At 45.4% G+C, this 12,864-nt stretch overlaps 1 protein-coding gene and 1 pseudogene across 1 annotated transcript in view; one reads left to right on the top strand and one right to left on the bottom strand.

The window, feature by feature from the left end:
• Positions 1 to 4,479, bottom strand: part of NDEL1 (nudE neurodevelopment protein 1 like 1) — a 55,866-nt gene extending 51,387 nt beyond the window's left edge. Inside the window, exon 1 of the mRNA XM_027131033.1 lies at positions 4,418 to 4,479. The gene's annotated coding sequence lies outside the window, so the exon portion shown is untranslated. The remainder of the gene's footprint in view (positions 1 to 4,417) is intronic.
• A 904-nt stretch (positions 4,480 to 5,383) lies between these two features.
• On the top strand, positions 5,384 to 12,484 carry LOC113632950 (ubiquitin-conjugating enzyme E2 B pseudogene; annotated as a pseudogene).
• The last annotated feature ends 380 nt before the right edge of the window (positions 12,485 to 12,864 follow it).

Below are 12,864 nucleotides of genomic sequence, written 5' to 3'. Positions count from 1 at the left end.
AATTTAAAAAAAAAAATATATATATATATATACATTAAGAAAGATGTCTGTACACCTGAAAATATCACAACATTGATCAACTATACTCCAATACAAAATAAAAAGTTTAAAAAAAATGTCAAATGTTCATCTCTGCACCACATAACATCACTGTGCGTTCCACCAGTAGTACACAGACTGTCCTTTGGGGGAAAAAAATAGAATCCAGCCTCCTGATTTTACAGAATAGGGTAATTTATCCAAGAAGGCACAGCAGCGAACAGCAAAACTGCAGCTACACCCTCGACTTCTTCCTCCTGTCTCCGTGCTCATTAATCACAGCTTGAAAGGATGTCAGCGTTTTCTAAATAGCATCTCGCGTTGGTGATTCATATCATTTAGGGCTCAGTTCCCCTTCGGCTACATTTCCGGGTATTTTATATTTGGAAAGTGGGGTTTCCTATTGCTTCCCCTATGGACCAACATCCACGCATCCTATTTATCTGTGTTGAGCAGAGGGTGTTTACTTGACCCATATCTGGACAGCATCCAGGTCCCAGGGAGGAATGCACTGCAAAGGGAGATCCGAGGCCAGTGGTGACTTTGTACTGTGCCCCTTGGCATGTGTCACAGCTGCTGACTGAACCTGGAAACAGCTTTTAAGAAGAGTTCCTTTCCAATACACAGGGTGTGGGATGATATAATTGCCCTCCTTTTACATAACAACTGGCATGCAATAAAAATAGCTTTCAGAAACGAAATTGAGTTATTTGTAATGAGGTGGATGGACCTAGAGTCTGTCATACAGAGTGAACTAAGTCAGAATGAGAAAAACATACCGTATGCTAACACATATACATGGAATCTAAAAAAAAAAAAAAAGGTACTGATAAACCTAGTACCTTTTGCAGGGCAGGAATAAAGAGGTAGACATAGAGACTGGACTTGAGGACATGGGGTGGGAGGGGGAAGCTGGGGCAAAATGAGAGTAGCATCGACGTATATACACTACCGAATGTAAAATAGCTGGCTGGTGGGAAGCAGCAGCATAGCACAGGGAGATCGGCTCAGTGATATGCGATGACCTAGAGGGGTGGGATAGGGAGGGTGGGAGGGAGGCTCAAGAGGGAGGGGATATGGGGACATGTGTATGCATATGGCTGATTCGCTTTGTTGTGCAACAGAAACTAACACAGTATTGTGAAGCAATTATACTCCAATAAATATCTATTAAAAAATTTTAAAAAAGCTTTCATTTATTGGATACTTCATCTGGGACAGGTCCTGTGATAAGTGCTTTACACACATCCATTTACAACAACCCTATGAAGTAGCTATTAGTGTTCCCGCTTTACAGCTGAGAACACCATGTCTCAGAGACGTTAAGCAACTTGTCCAGAATCACAGAGCTAGTGTGACAAAGTCTATATTCATAGAACCTCAGAAGATAAAAGAGAACTTAGAAAGCTACCTGAGATAAGGAATGCCAATGAGGAAACCAGAGAGGTTGAGCAACCTGCCCAAGGACACACAGTTTAATGACAGACTCAGGGAAAAAATTCAGGTCTTCAACTCTCAGACCAGTTTGTTCTTTCAGGTTTTCTCTCTCTTAAGCTATTATTTCTTGGATGATTTTTTTCAGATGCCTGCCTGGTCAGCTTCTTTTTTCTCATTATTGCATACATCTCTCCTCCCTGGTGCTTTTGCCCCTCATCATTTTCTCTCTAATTGAAAGCTGTGGAGGAATCTAATGAGAATCCCAGAGTGACCCTTCCCCATCTCTCCCTCTGACCCACAGAAAAAAAAAGTGCTAGAAAAATCTCCCTGAGTCTGTATAATTTGGAATGAGTAATAATTTAACCAGAAAAGGATTAATGTCTACCTTCATCCTTTCCCCCCAAAAAAGAAATTGCTAAGCAGATACACAGTGGAAAACAAGGTTATATGGGGACATGACCAAAAGAGGAAATTGCTAATGCAAATTTTAACCCAGTAAGACCCTAAATGTCCATCAAAGGGAATTGACTGAATCAATGATCATATATCCACACAATGGAATACCAGGTAGCCACGAATGATAATGTAATAGAACACTGTGTAATAATATGAGAACAAATTATGATTAGTAAGTCGAAAGCATGAATACAAAATAAAATGACTCCACTTTTATAAGTATATACCCACAGGAAAAAAAAGACTGGAAGGATATATTTATAACTGGTGGCTATCTCTAGGCGATTTATATTTTCTTTTTGTGTTTATCTGTATTTTCCAAATTTCCTACAGTGAACACAGATTACTTTTATAATCCAAGGGAGAAAAAAATTCATCAAATTCTTGACATAGTCATTAAGAACTGCTGTTTTCTGAAGCCTATGCTCTGAGATCACATATACAAGAAAATAAGAGATCGACCACAAAGCTCTTTCCTGAGCTGGCCATATGTTAACAATTTAACAATTATTCTACTCCAGTAGAAAGATGAGCAATGAACATAAATAAGTGGTTCACTGAAGAAATACGAATAATAAAAATAAATAAAATTTTAAAAAATAAAACAAATGATAATACCCAGTTCTGGTAATAGTGTGAGGAAGCCAACACTCTCAGACAACACTGGTCCAAGTGAAAATGCTACAACTATAGCAGTTACCACAATGGATTGAATACAAGTATCTCCACTTCCTCCTGAAACATCACAAAAAAGACAGGACAAATTTTTTTTTTTTTTTTTTTCGGTACGCGGGCCCCTCACTGTTTTGGCCTCTCCCGTTGCGGAGCACAGGCCCCGGACGCGCAGGCTCAGCGGCCATGGCTCATGGGCCCAGCTGCTCCGCGGCATGTGGGATCTTCCCGGACCGGGGCACGAACCCGTGTCACCTGCATCGGCAGGCGGACTCTCAACCACTGCGCCACCAGGGAAGCCTGGGACAAATTTTAAAAGGTAGAAACCCATCAGGACAGAGTACGGGAGAGCAGACGTCAACAGACTTGGAAGACGGAAAGCAGAATGGTGAATGGCAGCTGATGGACTGCATCAGAGAAGGCTGGAAACTGAATGCCAACCAGAAGCAAGCAGGGTGTGCCTCTGAACCGCAGAAAGGCCCAGGAATTGGAAGTACCAGCTATGTCAGAAGACGGGGTGGGGTGGAGCCAAAAACAGGAAGGCTGTTGAAAGCACAGTGTGTTTACAAAGCACTCAGACTTCAGAGCCCAGGTAACTGACCAGCCAAGGCATTTAGCTCTCCCTCTGCCCAGCAGGAGGAGAAGGCTTCTCCTCTGGAGAAACTAAACCAGAGAAGCTCCAGAACTAGGGACACTGGGCACACCAGAGGGCAAGGCTGTCACTACACTAGAAAGGGAAGTGGGATAAAGGGAGGGAGGATTCTTCAAAGGCTTCATATCAAACGATGAGACCCCCAAATTCCCTCCCCTACTGACCCTCCAAGAATGCTGGCAGCCTGGATTCTACCCTCCAGGCAGGAGATCAGAGAGTCTTTCTCAACCGAACGAGATGGCTTGGGACTTCCCTGGTGGCGCAGTGGTTAAGAATCTGCCTGCTAACGCAGGTGACACGGGTTCGAGCCATGGTCTGGGAAGATCCCACATGCCACGGAGCAACTAAGCCCGTGCTCCACAACTACTGAGCCTGCGCTCTAGAGCCTGCAAGCCACAACTACTGAAGCCTGCGCGCCTAGAGCCCGTGCTCCGCAACAAGAGAAGCCACAGCAAAGAGAAGCCCGCGCACCGCAAAGAAGAGTAGCCCCCACTCGCCGCAACTAGAGAAAGCCCGTGCAGCAACGAAGACCCAAGGCAGCCAAAAATAAACAAATAAATAAATTTATTTTTAAAAACAAAGAAAATGAAATAAAAGTAACCTCAAACCCTGAGAATGCCGTCTTATAGTTTACAAAACACTTTCACAATCATTGTCCTGCTCAAGCATCACAAACATCCCACAAAGCAGAGACATTTTACAACTGTGTAGACCAGAAATCAGGTTCAGAGGAAAGTGACTTGCCCATAAGTAAGGCAAGAAGCCAAGCCTTAATCACAAGCCCCAACTTGGTCAGCTTGGCAAAATTGCAAGCAGCACACCAGCTGTGTCTCAGTCAACCTCAGATAAACCTGTCTGAACCCAAGGAGGTCTCTCTGCAACCCAGAAAAATGCTACCTGGGCAGCTCAGGTAATACACAACCAAAGCAAGGTGATGGGATTTCAGGAAACCACCAAAGCCAACCCCTGGTATCACCCCCACACACAGGGACACAGCCAACTTCACAAACTGACCTCAGCCTCTGACAGTCCCCTGACCACATGGACAGAGAGGGTCCACCAGGAGCCCCCCACCCCAACTCTGGCGTGTTGCCAGCCGGCCCTCACCTGGCCCAGACCTTGTCCAAGCTGACCCCCCAACTCCCCACCATCCCAACGTACCTGGTCCCGTGTCCCAGCCCTCGCTGATGAGATCAACAGCAGCACAAAGCAGCCGGAGCTGAAGCCGCTGAAACAAAATAGAAATCAACAGGAAGTGTGAGAATCACCTTCTGACAAAAGAGGCACAAGGACAGGAAGTGGGTTCAGGCCAGAAAGGCTGGGGCCGGCCTTCTAGAAGTGAGGCAACCCTGCCAGCCTCATCGCTCAGCTGTTGTTGAACAAGACTTCAGGGCTGGGGAAGGGAAAAAAAGAAATTCAAGCCCTAACTCTTTAGCCAGAACTTCAAGCTTCCCCATGTCCACTATATGCACGTATGTCTCCATTACATGCATGTATTTGAGGGGAAAGGCGAGGGGAAGGGCGAGGGGAAGAAGAGATTCACAGAGCCTGGCAGAGCACACATGTGGTACTTAAAAGAAAGAACTTGAAGTCAGATAGCCTCCACTTACCACTTTTAGCGGCGAGACCTTGAACGGGTTGCCGTGCGTCTCTGCATTCTCCCAAAATGAAATGCCGTACTGACCTCACACTATTGTTTGGGCTTAAATGAGATAACGTGTGTAATTGGCTTCATATACATCCAATTAGTCCCTTTAGTGGGTTGTGGCATCCCCCCTCCTTTCTGCCTCTCCAAATCTGACCCACTCCTTAAGTCTTTGTCAGGTCAGACCATCCTGGTCTGAAGAGTCACCCCAAACACCTCTCACCTCCACAGCGGCTGCAGGTCCCGTGTGTCATTAAGTCCCACCACGTAGGACAAGCACCATTGCTAAGAACTGCTACTGAGGCCCTTCACTGATCATTCCTTCCCACGGCGATGTTTACCTCCCCAAGGTCACCCAGAGAGGGAAAGGGCTGCATGGCTTTGTCTCTGTATCCCCAGGAACATCCAGCAGAGCACTGGAAGTTAGTCCATAAATGTTCATGGACCTTTAAGATGCTATGGGGCTTTCAGACTGACTGCGGGCAGCTGGGGAGCATGCCGACCCGCCCTGGAGGAGGCTTATGCGGGATTTCAAGTGATTGCAAGAGGACCCACCTGTGGGTGTCAGTGGCGCACCATCTGAAAACAACATCATGCACTGGAATGCAGTTATATTTGGACCAGAAGGGACATCCTTTGAAGATGGTACTTTTAAACCAGTAACAGAATTTTCTGAAGAGTATCCAAATATACTGCCAACTGTTAGGTTTTTATCCAAAATGCTTCATCCGAATGTGTATGCTGATGGTAGCACATGTTTAGATATCCTTCAGGATCAATGGAGTCCAATATATGAAGTAGCTTCTCTCTTAACATCAATTCAGTCCCTGCTGGATGAACCGAATCCAAATAGTCCAGCCAACAGGCAGGCAGCACAGCTTTATCAGGAAAACAAACGAGGAGATGAGAAAAGGGTTTCGGCCATTATTGAACAAAGCTGGAATGATTCACAATACACAACTGGTCTGTTCATCTTTTTCATCATTGTTGTGTGTAATTTACCTCGCAGTAGAAAGGCTAACAAATTTTAAGTGCCACAGGTTTTAAGGATTCTGCAGAAAAAAAAAGTCCTTCAGTTTAGAATCTACAAAAGCTAGTGTATCTTGATTAATGTACTTTTTATTGCATGGTGTGAACTAAGTTGTTGCTTACATAAAGGTGTAATATATCCTGCTTGTATTTTTTCCAAGTGTATAATGTTAGTGTGGAGTTTTCATGACAGAATCTGCACATTTTGTAAATCTGTACTTTTTTCAAATATTGAATGCCTTATTTTTGAATTCTTTAGATTTTTTTAATTGGAGGAAAGCACTTAAAGTTTTTTATATATGAACATTACACGTAAAGCTGTTAAAATACATAACTTCAGGGCAAAAAAAAAAAAAAGATGCTATGGGGCTTCCCAGGTGGCACAGTGGTTAAGAATCCGCCTGCCAATGCAGGTGACCTGGCTTCAAGCCCTGGTCCGGGAAGATCCCACATGCTGTGTAGCAACTAAGCCCTTGCACCACAACTACTGAGCCCACATGCCACGACTACTGAAGCTAACGAGGCTGGAGCCTGTGCTCCGCAACAAGAGAGGCCACTGCAATGAGAAGCCCATGCACCACAACGAAGAGTAGCCTCCGCTCGCTGCAACTAGATAAAGATGCGCACAGCAACGAAGACCCAATGCAGCCAAAAATAAATAAATAAATTTATAAAAAGAAAAAAAGATGCTATGGAAACACCGCCTTATTTAAAGCGTTTTGGTAAACTCCGGCATCTGGGCTGAGGTCGCCATAGCCACGGTTTTGCAGGCTGTAGCAGAGCCTTGCAGGAGGGCAGGACCAGGGCGATCCCTGGCTCCTCTTAGCTCTTCTCACAACCCCTAAAGCCCCTAAAGATGTGAAATGGGGGAGTGTGATGAAAGCTGCAGCTCAAGCTGCCTGGAACTACTGCTTCCCATCCCGCCCCCATCTCCCGAAGGAAGCCCGCGTAGCCTGAAGCCTACTTAAATCTCCCTCAAAAGCAGCCTTACGTTTACAACCTGATCAGGAGACCTGCTCTCCTCCTGGCTCTCTGTCCTCAGCCAGATGACAAAAAGGTCCCCTTTTATTCAGATGACAGATATCTTGATAGCTAAGATGGCACCTTCTTAAGGATTGCCCCTCACCTCTTGCTCCCTCCAAGGTACCACCCCACCAGGGCTGCCCGTCTCCATACTTCTCATAGTGTAACCCCAAGCCTTGTTGAGGCTTACTAGGCGCCAGGCACTGTGATGTTTTACATACAATATCCTGCTTTAACCTTCAAATAACTCTCTAAGTAAAGGTCGTCACCATTCCCATTTTACAGATAAGGAAACTGAGACCCCAAGAGGTCACGCAACTGGCCCAACTTTAACTTGTAGACATTTCAGATTTTACTCCAAGGATTTTACTCCAGGAAGCTGCAAACTCTCCCACCTCCCACATCGCAGAGAAAGGACCTTAGAGTCAGCATGTTCTAAGTTTCGGGAACTACTGAGTGTGAGTCATCACCAGGGAGCTAGTTAGAAACGCAGAACCTCAGGCCCCACCCCAGTCCGATTGAATTAGAATTTGCATTTTCACAAGAGAACCAGGTGATCGGTTTGCTCATCAAGGTTTGAGCCACTGAATTGAAGAGATGATGGAATTCAGGCGCCCACAGGCAAAGCAAGCATAGAAAAAGAAGCCCACGGGGTTGGGCTTCTCTGGTGGCGCAGTGGTTGAGAGTCCGCCTGACAATGCAGGAGATACGGGTTCGTGTCCTGGTCTGGAAAGATCCCACATGCCGCAGAGCGGCTGGGCCCGTGAGCCATGGCCGCTGAGCTTGCGCGTCCGGAGCTTGTGCTCCGCAACGGGAGAGGCCACAACAGTGAGAGGCCCGCGTACCGAAAAAAAAAAAAGAACCCCACAGGGCTCTAGATGTCGGGGATTTTGCCTCTAGAGCAGGGCTCCCCAACCCCCAGGCCGTGGACGGTACCGGGCCGCACAGCCGGAGGTGAGCAGTGAGCGGCGGGCGAGCCCGCGAAGCTTCATCTGCTGCTCCTCATGGCTCCCCGTGGCTCGCATTACCGCCTGAACCACGCCCCCACCCTCGTCCGTGGAAAAATTGTCTTCCACAGAAACCCATCCCCGGTGCCAAAAAGGTTGGGGACCGCTGCTCTAGATCACAGAGCCAAAAATTAGGGGTCCGAAGCTCCCGGGGCCTCAGTTTCCTCTTTCTAGGTGCTCAAGCAAAATCTCAACTCTGGAAGTCTGGAGAGCAATCGGACGGCTTTAGAGCGCCACCTGCTGGTCGTGATTAGCTATGCATCACACGTCTCTGCTCCAGGCATCCCCTCCCACAGCGGCAGCTACTTGTGTGCGGCGGCTGAGCCTTCTCTTGTGGATTTTTGTAGTTTTTCCCAGCCCGGTTTATTTCTCTTCCTTCTTTAGACTTCAATATTCACCATTCGTTATTCCTATCACTGGTTCAGATAACTCCATACTCTCTAAATGACAAGAATGCAGCACCTCAGGTTTGCTTGCTCCCTTGACCTCAGTTCAGTTCAATTGATTAGGGGTGTAAAGCCTAAGACCTGACCATTTCTCTTTTCACTAACATCAAAGCAAGTGGTGAAACCACGCCCTTAGTGTTACAACCAAGGCATAAAGATTTAAAACTGATCCCTATAAGAAAGTATTTGCAACATTCACATGGACATATTTCTACTTACCTATATTTAAATCCATCTAAAATCAATAGCAGAAGGAAAGCATCCGAATAGTATACAGGGCAAAAGATACAGGTAAGCTCATAGCAGAAGAAATATAATTAGTCAAAGACATTTTTAAGAAATGTCCCTATTTTAAACCTTACCTTCTTTTTTTTTTTTTTTTTTGCGGTACGCGGGCCTCTCACTGTTGTGGCCTCTCCCGTTGCGGACGCGCAGGCTCAGCGGCCATGGCTCACGGGCCCAGCCGCTCCGTGGCCTGTGGGATCTTCCCGGACCGGGGAACAAACCCGTGTCCCCTGCATCGGCAGGCGGACTCTCAACCACTGCGCCACCAGGGAAGCCCTTTCACTATTATTTTAATGGTTATCAAGCAATCCCACTCCCCAGCTAATGCAAGAATCTTAGGATTGATTTAACTCCATATATCCTCCTCCTGCTTTTTGGCTATTATTGTCAAGTATTTTAATTTTTCACGCATTTTTAAACTTAAGATATTATCAATATTATTATTCTATACAGTCAATATTCGTGTATTTTCCCCACACATTTCCCTCGTCATTCATTCATTCCTGCATGTCTTTGCTTCCATTGGGGTCACTTTCATTCTGCCTAAAGAACGTTCTTTAGTAGTACTTTTAGTTCAGCTCTCTTGGCAATGAAGTCTCTGTTTTCGTTTGTAAACCTTTGTTCCAACTTCTTTTTTTTTTAATTAATTAAGGTCTTTTATTTATTTATTTATTTATTTTGGCTGCTTTGGGTCTTCGTTGCTGTACACGGGCTTTCTCTAGTTGCGGTGAGCAGGAGCCACTCTTCAATGTGGTTCGTGGGCTTCTCATTGCCGTGGCTTCTCGTTGCGGACCACAGGCTCTAGGCACACGGGCTTCAGTAGTTGTGGCTCACGGGCTCTAGAGTGCAGGCTCAGTAGTTGTGGTGCATGGGCTTAGTTGCTCAGCAGCATGTGGGGTCTTCCCGGACCAGGGCTCAAACCCGTGTCCCCTGCATTGGCAGGTGGATTCTTAACCACGGCGCCAGCAGGGAAGCCCTCAGTCAATTTTTTAAAATAATCTTTGACTTTGGTTTTCAGAAGTTTTACTAGTTTGCCAGGTAGGGATTTTTTGTATTTATTTTGCTTCAGGTTTGTAGAGTTTCTTGAATCTGTGTTTTAATGTCTTTCACTAATACTGTAAAATTTGTAATCAGTAACTCTTCACCTATTGCTTCAGAACGACTCACTCACTCTCCCTGAATCCAATTAAATGTATTTAGACCTTTACATCATATTCCATACTCTCTTATGCTCTTTTCTGTATTTTCCATCTTTTTTATCCCACTCCCATGCTTCAGACTGAATATTTTCTACCCACCTGTCTTTCAGTTTACTAATCCTGTCTTCTGTTATATCTAACCGACTGTTGGGAATTCCCTGGCAGTCGGTCCAGTGGTTAGGACTCAGCACTTTCACTGCTGTGGCCTGGGTTCAGTCCCTGGTCAGGGAACTAAGATCCCACAAGCCTCCCAGTGTGGCCCCAAAACAAACAAACAAACAAAAAACTGCTGTTAAACCCATCTATAGAGTTTTTTTGTTTTGGTTTGGGTTTTTTTTTTTTCTGTTTTTAAGTAATTGTATTTTTCAATTCTAGAGTTTCCACTTGGTTCTTTTAAAAATATTGTTTCTAGTTCTCCATCTACTTTCTTGAATGTATTAGAGTCCATGTACAATAATACCAATATCTTTTTCTCCTTCAGGTCTACTATTTATTTTTTTCTCTTGGTTTTTGTTCATTTGGTCTTGTCTCTTAGTATATCTGTTAACTTTTGTTAAATGTTGGATGCTGTGTAGAATGAAAAACCATAGAGGCTCTGGATTATGTTATTTCTCCGGAAGAGATGGAAATTTCTGGGGGTTTTCTTTTGTTTTGGGGGGGTGGTTTTGTTGTTGTTGTTGTTTGTGGGGTTTTTTTTGTTGTTGTTTCCAGGGAGTTAGAGTAGGGTTAAATCATTTAATACAATCAGGAACTGAGATGTTCCTGGCTTTGTATGGGCTGGTATGTTTCTGGATTGCCCTTGCTCCTAGATCATAGCCCTTCAGGGGTCTCAGCTGAAACCCTAAAGTGTTTCTCAGGTCCCTCTTTCTTGTCAGCTCCTGAACTCCTGAGCCTTGTGATAATGCCAAAACTTTAGGCCACCATTTTCTGCTCAGCCTCAATGCCTCCCAAGCAAATCAGCAAATTACTGTAAGGAATTTCCTTAAGGAAAGCAGTGGAGATGATCCCCTCACTTCAAAGGGTTTTCCTTCTGTACAGGATCCTGGTTACTTAAGTTCTGCCCACTTTGGCTACTCTTAAAGCCTTAAAACAGCTGTGAGTGTGTGTGGGGGGTGGGTGGGTGGGGAATCTAATTTTTACATTGTTCTCTAAAGGAATCCTAGCCTGATACAAGCCACTCTGTCATGACCAGAAGCAAAACTCAACTAATGTACATTTTTAAAAAAGATAATTCTGGGGACTTCCCTGGTGGCGCAGGGGTTAACAATCTGCCTGCTAACGCAGGGGACACGGGTTCGATCCCTGGTCCAGGAAGATCCCACATGCTGCGAAGTAACTAGGCCCATGTGCCACAACTGCTGAGCTTGCGCTCTAGAACCCACAAGGCACAACTACTGAGCCCACACACCACAACTACTGAAGTCACGGGCCTAGAGCCCATGCTCCGCAGCAAGAGAAGCCACCACAATGAGAAACCCACACAACGCAACGGAGAGCAGCCACCACTCGCCGCAGCTAGAGAAAGCCCACGCGCAGCAACGAAGACCCAACACAGCCAAAAATAAATAAAATGAATAAATTTTTTTAAAAAATGAGAGTGTAAAAAAAAAAAAAAAATGAGAGTGTATGGGAGTACCCTGGTAGTCCAGTGGTTAGGACTCTGAGTTTCCCTTCCACTGCAGGGGGCACAGATTCAATCCCTGGTGGGGGAGCTGGGATACGCAAGCTGCAGGGTGTGGCCAAAAAATAATAATAATAAAATAAATAAAAATAAAAATGAGGGTGTAAAAGAAAATTTATTGGGGATCACAAGATAACAATTGAAAAAAATCAGATCCTGAAAGTAGTTATTCAGTGTGATCCCACTTATTTTTAAATCATCACATATTATATTTATATATTATATAATATATAATTATCTTTAGCATAATCATATATATATATACATATATAATCATATATATAGGGGCTGGAAGAATAAACACCAAAATAGTTATAATAGTTATGTGTGGAGGTGGTATAGAGCTTATGTTTTTCCTTTTCACGTGTGCTTGTATGAAATTTCCACTTTTTTTCAACACTAATGCTATTTTTATAATCAGAAAAAATACAAAAAATTTTTTTCACTCCTGACTCTGTCCCTGACCCTGGTCTTACCTGTCTCAAGCATTGAGGCCTCTCAGCTGTCAGGAGGCTTTCAGTTCTGGGATGAAGAGTGAAGACTCAGAAAATCCTCCAACAAAGACTGATTTCAAGCAGTCTTTCTTCTGCAGCTGCCACCACCCCCAGGAAGTGGGGAGAGGTTTCCCTTCCACATACCGCCCAGCGAGCAAATCTCTGGGCTTCCCCGCTCTTTAGCTTCCCTTCCCCCACCTGTCTCAGAGCATCTCGACCCCCTGCAGTTGGCGATTTGGGGTCTGTGTGTTTTACGACGGTGGGAGGGCGTGGGGCGGGGCGCACGCAGACCAGGTGAGTTGCAGGACGCAGCCCACGGCGGCTCGTGCGCGGCTGCGGCGTGACTCAGCCTTCCTGCTCTCCCAGTACCCCACCCCTGCTGCCCTCTGTCTCCTCCCGCAGCCCCCACCCTCGGGTGACCGTCCGTCCTTGCCAGTTTCATTCGCAAGTCCAAGCTATTTTTCTCCTTTTCTCAGGATTCCTTCGGTTGACCCCACTCTGTGGATTACCGTCCAATGGGCTCTCAAGCATTGAAAGCCAGCCTCGGGCTCAGCCTTGAAAAATCCTGAAGTGGCTTCTTTCCGCTCTGGGATCGGCTCCGGACCTTGGGGGTCATCATCCCCCAATCGTACGTCTCAGATCAGCGTGTGCCAAGGCCCGTGCGCGCCAAGACTTCCGGTGGTACACAAGAGAAACTTTTTTTTTTACTTAACAGTATGTATTCATTTTGCTGTTTATTAAGGATATAATTAGAGCATCAGACCTGTGATTTCACAGAATGGATGCTCAGAATGAGAGA

This window comes from Aethalodelphis obliquidens, unplaced genomic scaffold, assembly GCF_003676395.1.
Source record: "Aethalodelphis obliquidens isolate GAN/ISIS:26980383/991018 unplaced genomic scaffold, ASM367639v1 scaffold38, whole genome shotgun sequence".
Taxonomy (NCBI): domain Eukaryota; kingdom Metazoa; phylum Chordata; class Mammalia; order Artiodactyla; family Delphinidae; genus Aethalodelphis; species Aethalodelphis obliquidens.
Note: the sequence above shows the minus strand (reverse complement) of the source record. Positions and strands in the feature narration are given on the sequence as shown.